The sequence below is a fragment of the Heptranchias perlo genome, chromosome 8 (genome assembly GCF_035084215.1).
Source record: "Heptranchias perlo isolate sHepPer1 chromosome 8, sHepPer1.hap1, whole genome shotgun sequence".
NCBI classification, from domain to species: Eukaryota; Metazoa; Chordata; class Chondrichthyes; order Hexanchiformes; family Hexanchidae; genus Heptranchias; species Heptranchias perlo.
The window spans coordinates 64873040-64885181 of NC_090332.1; positions in this window are offsets into that span (position 1 = coordinate 64873040).

Genomic DNA, 12142 nt, shown 5'->3' on the forward strand with positions numbered 1-12142 from the left:
ATATAGGCCAGACCGGGTAAGGACAGCAGGATTCCTTCCCTAAAGGACATTAGTGAACCAGATGGGTTTTTACGACAATCTGGTAGTTTCATAGCCACCATTATTAATACTTGTTTTTTTTTAATTCCAGATTTTATTTAATTAATTGAATTTAAATTCTCCAGCTGCTGTGGTGGGATTTGAATTCATGACTCTGGACTACGAGTCCAGTAACATAACCACTATGCTACCTCCCATCCAAAAGAAAAGTGAAGAAAAAGACAGGGAAGCAGAAGAGAACAAAGGAAGCAAAAATAAGAGTTAAGGGGAAAGAAACAGAAACATGATGACATTAGAGACGGATAAGAGAGTGACCATATTTTCTGACTTGCCCTATGCAATTGACCAGTATACATATTAAAAATCTTGTTTATGATGCACACTTCCTGACCGGTGGTTCATTTCAGTAACACTTTATATCAACAATTATAATGGAAATTTCCTAGATAAACAATGTTTACATAGGATGTTTCCATTATTTATGTAATCATTTTATTATAGGAAAACCATATCTAAACATTTCACCATCATGGTTTGTTCAGGTAGAATTATTCAAAATATTTTTTGAAAGAAAATTGTCTGCCATTTTTTCTCAGTAACTGAAACTTCCATGTCCAAAATCTCTACCTACACACACTTCCTGTCCACGTAATCTTACTTGACTATCCAAATGCAGCATGATGGGAAGTTGCCTGGTAAATTTTTTTACATTGCATATTTCACAATAACATGATTAAATGTATCCATTGAATTGTTTTTGTATCTTTTTTTAATACCTTCATTTAAGCTTTTACTTGAAGGCTTCAGCCTCTCCCAAATGCTTGGGCTTGGTTTGATATTTTTGCCCTGAGATGTGCTGCTGTTTATTGAAAGCAGATCCTGCAGAATGAATGCACACAGTTTGCAAAATTTCCCAGATGTAGCTGTAGCATTTAGGCTAGCCAAATAATGGAATGATTTTTTCACAGTCTCTGACAAAATCTATTTGATCTTTAAATTTTTGGAAGAAGAACTAGAGGACAAATTTCAAAATCTTTATTCAGCTAAAGTTTACATTGAGTGCATTTTAAAAAGTGTATACATGTGGGAGAGCAAGATCTGTTGCAGCTTTAGTTGGTGTTCAAATTGTAAATATTTTATAGACTTCAGAAAGTGTATTAAAATGAGAGAAAGACAGTTTTGCATTTACTCATCCCAATTTCAATTCTTTGTTTTCAAATTCTTTTTTTTCCAAACTAAAAGCCTCTAATTATTACCTGTGATTTGTTGATAGTTAGGAAGTGTAAGCATTCTAATTACTGATACCTGTGAGAGAGCAAGAGTGAAGGTTAGCACTGGAACTTGATCAATTCCTGCCCTGGTGGAACATTGCTCTACTTTTTTTTTGTTTCTGTTCATTTTTTTCTCATTTTTATTTCTTTGATCTATCTCCCTATTCTGCAGATTGAGAGTCCGTTTCACACTACCAGACGCGCAGTTTACCCACCTTCCTTGGAAAGAGAGAATTTATAAATATAGATAAACTCTATCCCTATTAGTATGAAACTGGCTCCCTGTCTGTCAGAGAATACTGAACCATTAATGTGGCATATTGGGGCAGATGTGATGTTCACCATTAGTATTAGCTCAGCCAAGAGACCCTATCCTATTCCTTTTTTTCCTAATGTTAATATGGAGATGTATTTAATATACGAGGCTAGACAAACCAGAGAAAACAATTAACTCAAACTATGAACTCAAGTCAACTGAAGGTATAACTTCTTCACATGGACAGTTAGGGTGTGGAACAGACCATCACCCAGAGAAAAGGGTGTTGCTTATTTGAATGATTTATAAAGGAAGTGGATTAATTCCAGAATCAACAGATAAATGAGAGTTAGAGATTTGGGCTAGGAAAAAATATAGAAAATAGCCTGATGAGGTAGTTGGGGGGGGGGGGGGGGCGGGGCGGGGGGATGAGCTGGTCATCTTCAGATGAGTCACTTGGTTTTGTGTGTACTTTGATGATTGCACAGATCAGACAAGCTTTTGAACTGTTTCCCACAGGTTCTACATAGATACAGTCTTTCCCCAGTTTTGAGTGCAATGGTGTAGCAATAGTGATGACAGCTGACCAAATTTCTTCCCGCACATAGGGCACTCATACAGCCTCATCTGCATGTGTGTACACTCATGCTGGATTTGGTTTGATGAATTCCTGAAGCCCTTGCTGCAGGTGGAGCATTTGAATGGTTTCTCTCCCCTGTGTACACGTTGGTGCGTCACCAGGGTGGAAGACTGGCTGAACTCCTTCGCACAGTCAGGACACTTGAACGACCTCTGTGTGCCTGTGGAGGCTGGATGGGTGCCTGAACTTCTTTCCACAGTCATGGTACTTGAATGGCTTCTCTCCCGAGTGTGTGTTCATGCTTGCGGAGGTTGGAATAGTGATTGAAGTCCTTTCCGCAAATGGGACATGTGAAGGGTTTCTCGCCCGTGTGCATCAGCAGGTGCCATTTGAAGTGCCAGGATTAATCAAAACCTTTGCCATACTCAGCAGATGAAGAACTTCTGATGACCTGGTGAACGCTGTTGATAGTCTAACCTTATGGAACTGCTCAAAGTGATTACATCTGAGTATCTCGTTGACTGATGAATGGAGTCTGATTGTAGAACAAAAAGCTAACAATTACTGGTTTGAGTGTTGCAGTGAAAATCTCTCTCTCGTACCATTTTCTTTGCAATATATTTCCAGAGCGAGATTCAATTTATTTTCAACACATTCCATTGGTCCTCCTGAGCAACAAAAGCATCTATGCTCTTCTTCTCTGAAACCACAAACTTCCCATTCTTGGTCATGTCTCCAAAGTGAGTGGGAGCCAGGCAGTTCTTCACATTGTGGAAGGGAAATTCAGAGGGAGAGACATGCTCACTACGTCATAAGCAAATTTCCAGCAGATGGTAGGGCTGCCTTCCATCTGTTTTTTGAATGGTTGAGGTTAGGCTCACACTTAATTGAACTACTGAGGGAGTACTGTATTGTCAGAGGTGCCACTTTCAGCTGAAATTTCAAACTGAGGCCCCTCTGCCTGGTCAGCTGGATGTATAAGATCCCATGGCACTATTTGATGAAGGGTAGGAAAGTTCTCCTTCTGTACTGGCCAATGTTCCTCCCTCAACCAACACCACCAAAAACAGATTACCTGGTCATTCAGTCGCTGTTTGTGAGACTTTGCTGTACACAAATTGGTTGCCATGTTGTGTGTTTGTCTTCAGTCCCCACCACAAACTCCGTTCCTTAGCCACCAACTCCATCCCTCTCCCTGGCCACTGTCTGAGGCTGAACCAAACTGTCCTATTTGACGCTGTGTTGACCTTCCGACCCTATATCCTCTCCATCACCAAGACTGCCTATCTCCACCAACGTAACATCGCCCGTCTCCGCCCCCGCCTCAGCTTGTCTGCTGCTGAAACCCTCATCCAGGCCTTTGTTACCTCTTTGACTCAACTATTCCAATGCTCACCTGGTCGGTCTCCCACCTTGCACACTCTGTAAACTTTTGCTCATCCAAAACTCTGCTGTCCATACACTAACTTGCACCAAGTCCTGTGCATCCATCATCTGTGCTTGGCGACCTGTGTTGGCTCCCAGTCTGGCAATGCCTCAATTTTAAAATTATCATCCATTTTCAAATCCCTATCTCGTAACCTCCTCCAGCCCTACAACCTTCCACATTCTTGGTGCTCCTCCAATTTTGGCCTCTTGCGCATCCTCGATTTTCATCTCTCCAGCATTGACTGCCCTGCCTTCAGTTGCCTAAGCCTCAAGCTCTGGAATTCCCTCCCATAACCTCTCCATATCTCTACACCTCTCTCCTCCTTTAAGATGCTCCTTAAAACCTACCTCTTTGACCAAGCTTTTTCTAATACCTCCTTATGTAGCTCGGTGTCAAATTTTGTTTGATAACACTCCTGTGAACTGCCTTGGGACGTTTTACTATGTTAAAGGCGCTATATAAATACAAGTTGTTGTTGTCTACATAATAAGTGATTGCATTTCAAAAAGTAATCCATTAGCTGTGAAACGCTTTGGGACATGCTAAGGAAGCGATAAGATGCCATAAAGATGCAAGTTCTTGCGTTCTTCATATGAAGTAAACAAAACACCAGTTTTTTAAAATAAGTCTGATTTTCCTCCCCCCTCCCCCCCCCCCCCCCAACTTATTTTTGTGTTGCATGATGTGAATGCATTAGTTACATTAGGTTTTTGATGAATGTTTATCATTGGCAAAGCAATTCTCAGAATTCTTCATCTGGTTTTCACTTTTCAAAAAAGTGTTAGCTTATGTAGAGAAAACATCAGTACAGGACCTCATGGGCAAAATGGCCTGTTTCTGTGCTATTATATTCTATGATTCTATGCATATTGCTGTATATGATCTGAGTTGTGCATGACTCAGTTTGGATTGTGTACACATGTCTTTTTTTGTGCACAAAAATAACAATTTAATGAGTTTATGGTATTTTCCAGGTACATTTGTTGCATTGTATACATTTGCATCCCTTTTTATTTTCAACAGGACACTCCCTGATTTTCAGCTATTTCCTTCTTGTATGCTGGACTCTCCTCATTCCATGCACTATCCGTCTGCCATTCTCAGATAGATGGCCTGATTCCATTCTTCCACTAATGCCACTTTGAATGTAATCACAGGAAAGGTGTAAGGGAACTGCCCCTGGCTAGCACGGGGTCACTATCCTTGCTGTTTCTCCTCCTGTTCTGTATGAGGAAAGCACCAGGTTTCTCCATGATTGGAAGCGCAACTGTACACAGTATTCCAAGTGTGGCCTTACTAATGTCCTGTACAACTTCAACAAGACATTCCAACTCCTGTATTCAATGTTCTGACCAATGAAACCAAGCATGCCGAATGCCTTCTTCACCACCCTATCCACCTGTGACTCCACTTTCAAGGATCTATGAACCTGTACTCCTAGATCTCTTTGTTCTATAACTCTCCCCAACGCCCTACCATTAACGGAGTAGGTCCTGGCCCAATTCGATCTACCAAAATGCATCACCTCACATTTATCTAAATTAAACTCCATCTGCCATTCATCGGCCCACTGGCCCAATTTATCAAGATCCCATTGCAATCCTAGATAACCTTCTTCACTGTCCACAATGCCACCAATCTTGGTGTCATCTGCAAACTTACTAACCATGCCTCCTAAATTCTCATCCAAATCATTAATATAAATAACAAATAACAGCGGACCCAGCACCGATCCCTGAGGCACACTGCTGGTCACAGGCCTCCAATTTGAAAAACAACCCTCTACAACCACCCTCTGTCTTCTGTCGTCAAGCCAATTTTGTATCCAATTGGCTACCTCACCTTGGATCCCATGAGATCTAACCTTATGTAACAACCTACCATGCGGTACCTTGTCAAAGGCTTTGCTGAAGTCCATGTAGACCACGTCTACTGCACAGCCCTCACCTATCTTCTTGGTTACCCCTTCAAAAAACTCAATCAAATTCGTGAGACATGATTTTCCTCTCACAAAACCATGTTGACTGTTCCTAATCAGTCCCTGCCTCTCCAAATGCCCGTAGATCCTGTCTCTCAGAATACCCTCGAACAACTTACCCACTACAGATGTCAGGCTCACCGGTCTGTAGTTCCCAGGCTTTTCCCTGCCGCCCTTCTCAAACAAAGGCACAACATTTGCTACCCTCCAATCTTCAGGCACCTCACCTGTAGCGGTGGATGATTCAAATATCTCTGCTAGGGGACCCGCAATTTCCTCCCTAACCTCCCATAACGCCCTGGGATACATTTCATCAAGTCCCGGAGATTTATCTATCTTGATGCGTGTTAAGACTTCCAGCACCTCCCTCTCTGTAATATGTACACTCCTCAAGACATCACTATTTATTTCCCCAAGTTCCCTAACATCCATGCCTTTCTCAACCGTAAATACCGATGCGAAATATTCATTTAGGATCTCACCCATCTCTTGTAGTTCTGCACATAGATGACCTTGTTGATCCTTAAGAGGCCCTACTCTCTCCCTCGTTACTCTTTTGCCCTTTATGTATTTGTAGAAGCTCTTTGGATTCTCCTTTGCCTTATCTGCCAAAGCAATCTCATGTCCCCTTTTTGCCCTCCTGATTTCTCTCTTAACTCTACTCCGGCAATCACTATACTCTTCAAGGGATCCACTTGATCCCAGCTGCCTATGCATGTCATATGCCTCCTTCTTCTTTCTGACTAGTGCCTCAATCTCCCGAGTCATCCAAGGTTCCCTACTTCTACCAGCCTTGCCCTTCACTTTATAAGGAATGTGCTTACCCTGAACCCTGGTTAACACACTTTTGAAAGCCTCCCACTTACCAGACGTCCCTTTGCCTGCCAACAGACTCTCCCAATCAACTTCTGAAAGTTCCTGGCTAATACCATCAAAATTGGCCTTTCCCCAATTTAGAATTTTAACTTTTGGGCCCGACCTATCATTCTCCATAGCTATCTTAAAACTAATGGAATTATGATCACTGGTCCCAAAGTGATCCCTCACTAACACTTCTGTCACCTGCCCTTCCTTATTTCCCAAGAGGAGGTCAAGTTTTGCCCCCTCTCTAGTCGGTCCATCCACATACTGAATGAGAAATTCCTCCTGAATACACTCAACAAATTTCTCTCCATCCAAGCCCCTAATGCTATGGCTGTCCCAGTCAATGTTGGGAAAGTTAAAGTCCCCTACTATTACCACCCTATTTTTCTTGCAGCTGTCTGTAATCTCCTTACATATTTGCTCCTCAATTTCCCGTTGACTATTTGGGGGTCTGTAGTACAATCCTTTCAAAGTGATCTCTCCCTTCTTATTTTTCAGTTCTACCCATATAGACTCCGTGGGCGAACCCTCGGATATATCCTCTCTCACTACTGCCGTGATGTTCTCCCTAATCAAGAACGCAACTCCCCCTCCTCTCTTACCTCCTGCTCTATCTTTCCTATAGCATCTGTACCCTGGAACATTGAGCTGCCAGTCCTGCCCCTCCCTTAGCCATGTTTCAGTAATAGCTATAACATCCCAGTCCCATGTACCTTGAGTGGGTTTGTGATCTGTAGTCCTTTCGGGATCGTGTCTGCTTTCTTGCAGCTCTGTAAAAACTTGATGTCTGTGTCTATATGCGCGATCTTCTTGGATATCCTTTCCACTGTGAGCCGGCAGTTTGTGGTGTCGATGGTAGCCATGATGTGGAGATGCCAGTGATGGACTGGGGTTGACAATTGTAAACAATTTTACAACACCAAGTTATAGTCCAACAATTTTATTTGAAATTCACAAGCTTTCGGAGGCTTCCTCCTTCCTCAGGTGAATGTGGAAATGAAATCCTCGAACCCTTCGCATTTATAAATCACTGAACAATACCTGGTGATTACAGATAGTCTTTCCAACTGCCTGTTGCCAAGGCAATCACAGTGTGCAGACAGAGAGGTGTTACCTACAGGGCCACCGAATATACAAACAACCAAAAAAAACCCAGAGAGGCAGAAACATAGAAACATCCGGAAGGGAGAGAAAGACAGCAAATGACCCGTTATATTAAAAACAGATAACTTTTGTTCACTGGTGGGGTTACGTGTAGCGTGACATGAACCCAAGATCCCGGTTGAGGCCGTCCTCATGGGTGTGGAACTTGGCTATCAATTTCTGCTCGACGATTTTGCGTTGTCGTGTGTCTCGTTTTAAGGCACTCTTTAAAACCTACCTCTTCAACCAAACTTTTTGTCACCTGTCCTAATATCTCCTTATGTGGCTCGGTGTCAAATTTTGTTTGATAACACTCTTGTGAAGTGCCTTGGGACGTTTCACTATGTTAAAGGCACTATATAAATGCAAGTTGTTGTTGTTGTTTAGCATCACTCTCGCTGAGCATCATAGGTAATATCTGCCTCCATTAGCACAAAATGGTCTCTTCTTTAAGCTGCTGCAGGAGTATCATGTAATTAATGCAAATGGTTGTGTTTGCCCAACAGATTGAATGGTGTTGTCCCAGGATCAAAGAACAGAAGTGAACTTTGACTAAGGATCAGACTGAGTCATTGATCAAAACTGCTAATGGTTGAATTCAATCTAGACAGCAGAAGATCCTGCATTCCAAAAGAACTTGTTGGCTACTGTCAATCTCCTTTTTACACTTAGCTGATAATTTCTTTGTCAGTAAATCATAGAATCATAGAAGTTACAACATGGAAACAGGCCCTTCGGCCCAACATGTCCATGTCGCCCAGTTTATTCCACTAAGCTAGTCCCAATTTCCTGCAGTTGGCCCATATCCCTCTATACCCATCTTACCCATGTAACTGTCCAAATGCTTTTTAAAAGACAAAATTGTACCCGCCTCTATTACTGCCTCTGGCAGCTCGTTCCAGACACTCACCACCCTTTGAGTGAAAAAATTGCCCCTCTGGACCCTTTTGTATCTCTCCCCTCTCACCTGAAATCTATGCCCCCTCGTTATAGACTCCCCTACCTTTGGGAAAAGATTTTGACTATCTACCTTATCTATGCCCCTCATTATTTTATAGACTTCTATAACATCACCCCTTAACCTCCTACTCTCCAGGGAAAAAAGTCCCAGTCTGTCTAACCTCTCCCTATAAGTCAAACCATCAAGTCCCGGTAGCATCCTAGTAAATCTTTTCTGCACTCTTTCTAGTTTAATAATATCCTTTCTATAATAGGGTGACCAGAACTGTACACAGTACTCCAAGTGTGGCCTCACCAATGCCCTGTACAACTTCAACAAGACATCCCAACTCCTGCATTCAATGTTCTGACCAATGAAACCAAGCATGCCGAATGCCTTCTTCACCACCCTATCCACCTGTGACTCCACTTTCAAGGAGCTATGAACCTGTACTCCTAGATCTCTTTGTTCTATAACTCTCCCCAACGCCCTACCATTAACGGAGTAGGTCCTGGCCCGATTCGATCTACCAAAATGCATCACCTCACATTTATCTAAATTAAACTCCATCTGCCATTCATCGGCCCACTGGCCCAATTTATCAAGATCCCATTGCAATCCTAGATAACCTTCTTCACTGTCCACAATGCCACCAATCTTGGTGTCATCTGCAAACTTACTAACCATGCCTCCTAAATTCTCATCCAAATCATTAATATAAATAACAAATAACAGCGGACCCAGCACCGATCCCTGAGGCACACCGCTGGACACAGGCATCCAGTTTGAAAAACAACCCTCTACAACCACCTTCTGTCTTCTGTCGTCAAGCCAATTTTGTATCCAATTGGCTACCTCACCTTGGATCCCATGAGATTTAACCTTATGTAACAACCTACCATGCGGTACCTTGTCAAATGCTTTGCTGAAGTCCATGTAGACCACGTCTACTGCACAGCCCTCATCTATCTTCTTGGTTACCCCTTCAAAAAACTCAATCAAATTCATGAGACATGATTTTCCTCTCACAAAACCATGCTGACTGTTCCTAATCAGTCCCTGCCTCTCCAAATGCCTGTCGATCCTGTCCCTCAGAATACCCTCTAACAACTTACCCACTACAGATGTCAGGCTCACCGGTCTGTAGTTCCCAGGCTTTTCCCTGCCGCCCTTCTCAAACAAAGGCACAACATTTGCTACCCTCCAATCTTCAGGCACCTCACCTGTAGCGGTGGATGATTCAAATATCTCTGCTAGGGGACCCGCAATTTCCTCCCTAACCTCCCATAACGTCCTGGGATACATTTCATCAGGTCCCGGAGATTTATCTACCTTGATGCGCGTTAAGACTTCCAGCACCTCCCTCTGTAATATGTACACTCCTCAAGACATCACTATTTATTTCCCCAAGTTCCCTAACATCCATGCCTTTCTCAACCGTAAATACCGATGTGAAATATTCCTTCAGGATCTCACCCATCTCTTGTGGTTCCGCACATAGATGACCTTGTTGATCCTTAAGAGGCCCTACTCTCTCCCTCGTTACCCTTTTGCCCTTTATGTATTTGTAGAAGCTCTTTGGATTCTCCTTTGCCTTATCTGCCAAAGCAATCTCATGTCCCCTTTTTGCCCTCCTGATTTCTCTCTTAACTCTACTCCGGCAATCTCTATACTCTTCAAGGGATCCACTTGATCCCAGCTGCCTATGCATGTCATATGCCTCCTTCTTCTTTTTGACTAGTGCCTCAATCTCCCGAGTCATCCAAGGTTCCCTACTTCTACCAGCCTTGCCCTTCACTTTATAAGGAATGTGCTTACCCTGAACCCTGGTTAACACACTTTTGAAAGCCTCCCACTTACCAGACGTCCCTTTGCCTGCCAACAGACTCTCCCAATCAACTTCTGAAAGTTCCTGTCTAATACCATCAAAATTAGCCTTTCCCCAATTTAGAATTTTAACTTTTGGGCTAGGCCTATCCTTCTCCATAGCTATCTTAAAACTAATGGAATTATGATCACTGGTCCCAAAGTGATCCCTCACTAACACTTCTGTCACCTGCCCTTCCTTATTTCCCAAGAGGAGGTCAAGTTTTGCCCCCTCTCTAGTCGGTCCATCCACATACTGAATGAGAAATTCCTCCTGAATACACTCAACAAATTTCTCTCCATCCAAGCCCCTAATGCTCTGGCTGTCCCAGTCAATGTTGGGAAAGTTAAAGTCCCCTACTATTACCACCCTATTTTTCTTGCAGCTGTCTGTAATCTCCTTACATATTTGCTCCTCAATTTCCCGTTGACTATTTGGGGGTCTGTAGTACACTCCTATCAAAGTGATCTCTCCCTTCTTATTTTTCAGTTCCACCCATATAGACTCAGTGGGCGAACCCTCCGATATATCCCCTCTCACTACTGCCGTGATGTTCTCCCTAATCAAGAACGCAACTCCCCCTCCTCTCTTACCTCCTGCTCTATCTTTCCTATATGTGACATGTATGGAAGCTGCATAAACAAATGTTTTCTGCTATATAATGTGTGAATTCAGCCATGCTCCACAATTACATGAATGTATTTCTGTGCATATATTTGATTTAAATATTGTTAAATTTGGATGGAAACTGACCAAGAATTCAATGAATTAGAAACAGGAACTTGCTGCAGTTTTCAGTCTTGACAACTTCTGTTTGAGCAGAAAAAAGGCTGTTTGAATTCCCTATTTGAGGAATCATTACTGAAAGGAGTACAAGATGACAGAACTACTGTATTCATCTCATCTGTAAGCAGGACTCAGTCACATACCATTCTGACTTGGAAATATATCGCCGTTCCTTCATTGTCGCTGGGTCAAAATCCTGGAACTCCCCACATAACAGCACTGTGGGAGAATCTTCACCACACGGACTGCAGCGGTTCAAGAACGTGGCTCACCACCACCCTCTCAAGGGCAATTAGGGATGGGCACTAAGTGATGGCCTTGCCAGCGACGTCCACATCGCATGAATGAATTAAAAAAAAGTGTGCTCTCACCAGAGCCCTATATAATTGCAGCAAGCCCTCATTTCTGGATTCACCAGTGAGTGGAGAGGTAAGTGTTCAAACTTTAGGTTTTACCCAGATATTTCTCTAATGCTCTGCATCAAGGATCACTCTAGTAGCAAATCCTCACTCCCTATGAACCAATGTCTGAGCTTATACTCAATATCTGATAATCTAGCATTGCCCTTGTTGCTGTTATTAGCTTAATGAATTAACACAAGCCTTCTGTATTCTCCCAGTCTTTAGATAATAGGAGAATGAACACTATCAGACTGTATGACTTGAGCTATAGAGTACAAATCAGATTTATTAAAAAAAAGTTAAAGCAGCAAAAAATCAATGGACAGATTTTATTTAAGTACAGCATTTTTAACTTATACCTCCTTGGACAAACAAAACATGCCAAAAGATGCGACAGTTCACCAACTCTCTTAGTAATACTAAACCTGGGCCATTATCCATGACATAAAAGTATTATCTAACATGGTTGAATGAAACCTCAAGTTTCCCTATAGGCCTGGGACGAGAAGGACTACTGAGCTGGAAGTAAGGTGGCTGAGATATACCTCTCATTCCCTTTGAAGTTCAAAAGTAGGATACAGGAAATTG